The sequence below is a fragment of the Macrobrachium nipponense genome, chromosome 8, assembly GCF_015104395.2.
Source record: "Macrobrachium nipponense isolate FS-2020 chromosome 8, ASM1510439v2, whole genome shotgun sequence".
Lineage (NCBI taxonomy): Eukaryota > Metazoa > Arthropoda > Malacostraca > Decapoda > Palaemonidae > Macrobrachium > Macrobrachium nipponense.
In genome coordinates, this window is record NC_087203.1 from 73,268,197 (window position 1) to 73,274,196 (window position 6,000).

Sequence of the window (6,000 nt, forward strand, 5' to 3'; positions counted from 1 at the left end):
GACATGTGAGTGCATTCCCGAGATGTCTGCGTGTGTGTGAATGATCGTGTTTGCATTGTGCCGACGGGATTAGCGTGTTTTGCGGTCGGGTTTTCTCTCATTATGAAGTGGTGAGTGTTAAAGAGCCTTTTTTTTTTGAGTCCTGGGGTTTTTTTAAATAATTTTGTGTTATGGGATTGGTTAAAGATACCACATTTTTTTCCCATAGTAGCAGAAAGTGACGTGTTTTTTTATTGGCGCATGTTTAGAAGAGACGCGTTCGTCTTTGTTTAGTGTATGCGTGTGTATGAATAGTTTTCATACATGCAATACTGTGCTTGAATTGCATTTTTTGCTTGGACAAAGAGCGCCCACTCGTTCTTATGCACTCAGCGTAAATTCTGCTGATCCGACCCAGAGGGGTATTGCAAGGGGAAGGCGAGTAGTGGTCTGAAACTTTTTTTTTTTTTTTAGTGGGGGTGAACTACTTATTTTTTTTTCTTTGTGTTGGGGTATGAGGGGTGAGTTTGCCCTTGATAATGAATTTCCAATGCCAGGACATCAGCGGATAATGATTAGTTGATGATGTGAGATGGCCGTAGGGTTTTTTTTAGAAAGAGATTTTCTTTCTCTTGAATGAAGAGAAAAGGAAATGAAATGCATATGGGTGTAAGTTTTCCTTATGCTTTGGAAGGCACAAATATAATGGGACACAGAGATTATTATTTTTTTTTATTGTGTTGGAGAGATTGCTTTAAAAGTGGTGCTAAGTGGTGATGGGTGGTGATGACTGATGTTATCAGTTGGTGATTGCCCGGTGGTGCTGACTGATGATAATTGCTGACTGGTGTTGTCAGGTGGTGTATACTGGGGGATTGGCAATATTGGTGTATACTGGGGGAATTGCAATATTAATGACTTTACTTGAGATATTTGCAGGAGAATTATTACTATGGGGAATTCTTATTATCATTATTACTTGAGATATTTTACGGTGGGGGGGGGAGTACTTAAGGAAAATTACCATTTGATATTTCATGGGAGATTATTTTATAATTATTACAGATAATTATATTATGGAGAATTATTACAATGAATTATGGGAGAAGTTTTGTGGTTAATTATATATTGAGTTTTTATGACTTTGGGAAATATGTCAGTCGTTCATGGGTGATGAATCTCGCTGAATCTTGATGAATTTTGCTGAACTTTTGGTGAATTGTGCTGAATTTTGCTGAATCTTTGGTGAATTGTGCTGAATTTTTTGTGAATGGATGATATTCTGCAATTTTGTTGATTCTGCTGATAATGGTACTTCTGATACTGGTGATTTTTTTTTATATACTAATACATGGGTGCTGTAATGCTATCAAGGGTGATGTTGTTTTTTTTTAATTTGGGAGGAACTAACAACACATTTTTTTTGTTTTTCTTTTTTTATGATTTCAGCAGATAATTGGAAGTTAGCCATCGCTGACACAAGTTTTTTTTATCATGGGTGAATTTGAATTTATTTTTTTCTCTCCAGTTTGTGTGAATTTTTTTTTAATATCTCAGTTCGTGACGTGCAGTCATTGTTCGAGAACGTGTTTAAGTTTTCAGCTGTTTGATGCTGCATAGAGATTTATGGGAGAATTTTTGCAATTTTTTTTAATGCATACGTAATGGCACTACATTTTTTTTCTCTGGATATTTATGTTCCAGAAGTTGTGGGTTTCTTGCACAATACCTTTGTTGTATTTGTGACAACTTTGCCAGAGATAGGAAACTAGGTTAAGTTTTCTAGTGGCTTATGTTGTAGTGCATATGGAGAAGTCTTTACTTAGACACTTTGAATTTGGAGTTTTGTTATAATGAGTTGTGCCACATTGGTGATTTTTTCTAGAATTTCTTGGACAATTTTATTTGCCGAGTTTTGCCCTTTTTCAGCAGTTATGCTAAGCAGAGAGGTTATAGTTTTTTTAGTATAACATTGAGTTATTCTTGGAGAATCAGAGGTATATTATTTTGGAGATTATAATTTGAGATATAATATATTGGAGATATATTTTGGCCATTTGATATTTGCCTATGGTGGTGAGAGCTATGTTTAGTGCAATTATTTTGCAGCCATCTTTGTTGCAAATGGAGACACTTTTGAGATGTGAGGCAATATTTATGAGTGTGTCAGCTGGGTGCTTTGAGTGTTTTTTTTTTTGGAGATGGGATTTCATTTTTGATTATCCTGCTTGGAAATATATTATTCTTTGAAGACTTGTTTTATTCCACATGGAGTGATTGGTGAAATAGAGTTTTATTCCTGGAGTGGTGGTTGTTATTAACACGTGGTTATTGGGGAAATAAGAGGGAATATGGTGGGGTGGTTATTAACCCTCTTACGCCGATTGGACGTATTAAACGTCGAGTCAAAATGTCTCCCATATGCCGATTGGACGTATCATACGTCGGCTCAAAAAAGTTTTTTTTAAAAATTCGCGGAAAAATACTTATAGGCCTACCAGCCGAAAACTTTTGTATCACGCGCCTTGGGGGATGCTGGGAGTTCACGGATCAAGGCGTTGTTTTGTTTACAATCGCTACGCAGGCGCGCAAGCGCGAATTTCTTTCTTATCGCACTAAAAAGTATCAGTGACACATCTCGGAAATTATTTCGTCACTTTGACATAATTATTGCACCATTTTAAATTATCCTTTACATGAAGTATTATATATGAAAATGTGCGCAATTTTATGCACAATACAACTAAAAAATACTCATGATTGTAGCTTTTATCAGTTTTGAAATATTTTCATATAAATAACGATAAGTGCAAAATTTCAACCTTCCGTCCGTCAACTTTGACTCTACAGAAATGGTCGAGAAACGCAATTGTAAGCTAAAACTCTTACATTATAGTAATATTCAATCATTTGCCTTCTTTTGCAACAAATTGGACGTCTCATATGCACAATATTTCGATTTATGGTGAATTTATGAAAAAACTTTTTCCTTACGTTCGTGCGATAACTCTTCCGATAAATTTTTTCGTGCGATTGTCCCTAATGTTTGCACCCTTTTAAAATTTGCCGTTACATAAAGTTTTATATATGGAAATGTGCGCAATTTCCTGCACAATACAACAAAAAACAACCCATGGTTGTAGCTTTTATCAGTTTTGAAATATTTTTCATATAAATAACGTTAAGTGCAAAAATTTCAACTTTCGGTCAACTTTGACTCTACCGAAATGGTCGAAAAACGCAATTGTAAGCTAAAACTCTTATAATCTAGTAATATTCAATCATTACCTTCATTTTGCAACGACTTGGAAGTCTCTAGCACAATATTTCGATTTATGGTGAATTTATGAAAAAAAAAACATTACGTTCGCGCGGTAACTTCCGAAAAAATCAGAATTTTTTTGTGCGATTGTCGAAATGTTTGCACCATTTAAAATTAGCTGTTACATAAAGTTTTTTATATATGAAAATGTGCGTAATTTTCATGTAGTAGCAACTAAAAATGATTGAAGGTTGTAGCTTTTCTCTTTTTTTGGAAATATTTTGCATATAAATCACGATAAATAGAAAAAAAAACCACGTTCGGTCAATTTGACTCTACCGAAATAGTTGAAAAACGCAATTGTAAGCTAAACTCTTACGGCCTAGTAATATTCTGTCATTTTTCTTCATTTTGAAACAAATTTGAAGTCTCTAAAACAATATGTGATTTATGGTGAATTTTTGACAATATATTTACCTTCACTCCGCGCGCCGATTCGCGGCCGCAAGTCTCCGAAATACGTACATGGCATTATCCTAATATTTGCTCCTTTTCATATTAGCCTTTTTATAGGGTTTCATATATCAAAATGTGCGCAAATTCATGAAGAATACAATAAAAATAATTGAAGGTTGTAGCTTTTTCCATCTTCCAAATATGTCCATATAAAAAAATATATATATTAAAATTTCGACATTCGGTCAAATTTAACTCGTCCGAAATGGTCGAAATCTGCAATTCTAATCTAAAACTCTTACAGTATCGTAATATTCAATCATTTTTCTTAATTCTGAAACAAATTGGAAGTCTCTAGAACATTATTTAGAATTACGGTGAATTTTTGAAAATAACATTTTTTTACGTCCGCTCGTTACGAATTCGTACATCATTTTGTGATAATATTTTTCCGGTGTTGCTTTTATTGTTTTACAATGTATTATATATCAAAATGATCGCAATTTAGTGTAAAATACAACGCAAAAAAAAGTAACTGGTTAGCTTTGACCGTTTTCTGCACAGCGTGATTTGAATACAATTATGTATGAATTTTTTTTTTCGCTACCATATATCGCATTATTTACATATGATAATGATATTATTTTTCATTTCTGATGGTTGCATTCTAAACTTCAGGCAATGACAAAAAAAGGAGCCAAAAATGAACTCTTAATCTTCAAAAGTACGCGTGCTGTAATTTTTTTAAAAAATTATTTTTTCCACTTCCGCGCTCACTCCAAACCAGGCCCGGCATACGGGAGACGTTTTGATTTTTAGGGCTCCGGCGTAAGAGGGTTAATTAAATGGAGGAAATATTTTTATCACTGGAGTGGTTTTATTATTATTAAGATGGTGACTTATATTTATATATATGGAGGTGGAATTAATCTTTGGCGGGTGACCTTTCTTGTGGTTATGATTTTTTTAGTTGAATCCCAGGAGTTTTTTGAGACAAGAGAAGAGTTCTGTGGTTCTTTCTTTTTGGTTTCGTGATTAATTGGAAGCGAGTGGCATTACTGCATTGTGGTCCTGTGGAAATGTTATTTTTGGAGGCATATAATTGCTGAATTACGAGTTTATCTTAGTTTTTATATCCCGGATAGGTGATAATTTTTTATATAATTGGGCAGTGTCATGTGAGAGATGTCTTCGGGACAAATTTTGAACACATTAGTCATATCCTGGAGATAATTTAGTGAAATGTGCTTACTTAGTGTCAGTATAGAACATTTTTTTTTTGAGAATCATGAGTTTCCAAACTTGCGAGTCTGACTAGACATTTTTCATGCTGCAGTTCGAGCACACGTGTCCGCAGGTGGATTTTCTGCTGACAGTGCTGTGATGACTCTCTTCCTCTAGTGGTGATTGCTCAGAGTTTTGCAATATCTGGAAATGTTGACAATAGCATTTCATGAAAGTGCATTTGTAATGGGTTGATTTCTGGCCGTGTCTGGTCAATGAATAGTTGCGATGGCAAAAATTCCATAACTATGCATATTGCATTTCTTGGGGAAAAAGTGGGGTTATGTATATCATGCATATATTATGTGCTTTGTGATTGGGAGAATTCACGTATTATTATTGCTGTTATTATTATTATTTTTTTCTTATTTCTTTTTTTTCCGTTTCCTACGAGAGATGTAATTGGGGGTTGAGTTTTAAATAGCATTTCTTTTTGGGACGGGAGATGTAATTTATTGGGGTTGTGTTTTACATAAATGGGCGTTTGACATTAAGTCTCATTGTAATTAATTATGTGAGCAGTAAAGGGGTTTTTGCTGTTAAACATTGGAGATTTTTACTGATTTTGTGGGTTGCTGTAATATCAGAGCTTGAGAGAACATTTTTGATTTTTGGGTCTGGGATTGTTGCGTGATTTTTTTTTCTTGGGCTCATTACTTTTTTTTTTTTTTTCTTTTTTTTTACTTGTGACAACTTTCTTGTTTGAAATGTGAGTGCAGGTGTCCGTGGAGTTACTGTGAGTTTTGGATTGTGTGTGCTGATGTCTGAGTTTGGAGAATTAAGTTAGAGAACTTGATATTTTTTTTTTATTTGCGAGTTGTGATTTAGTGGTCATATTAAATGGAGTTAATTGGGAGACGTTCAGTTAGTATTTTTTCTGAATTTTTGAGGTCATTGTATGATAGAAGTAGTATGTCTGGGGTTAATTTTCTTTTTTGATTGACCGATGACTTGACTGACCTACTTACACACCATAATCGTCGTTCCCCGACGCTAGCAAGACGTCCACCAGCCGTGCA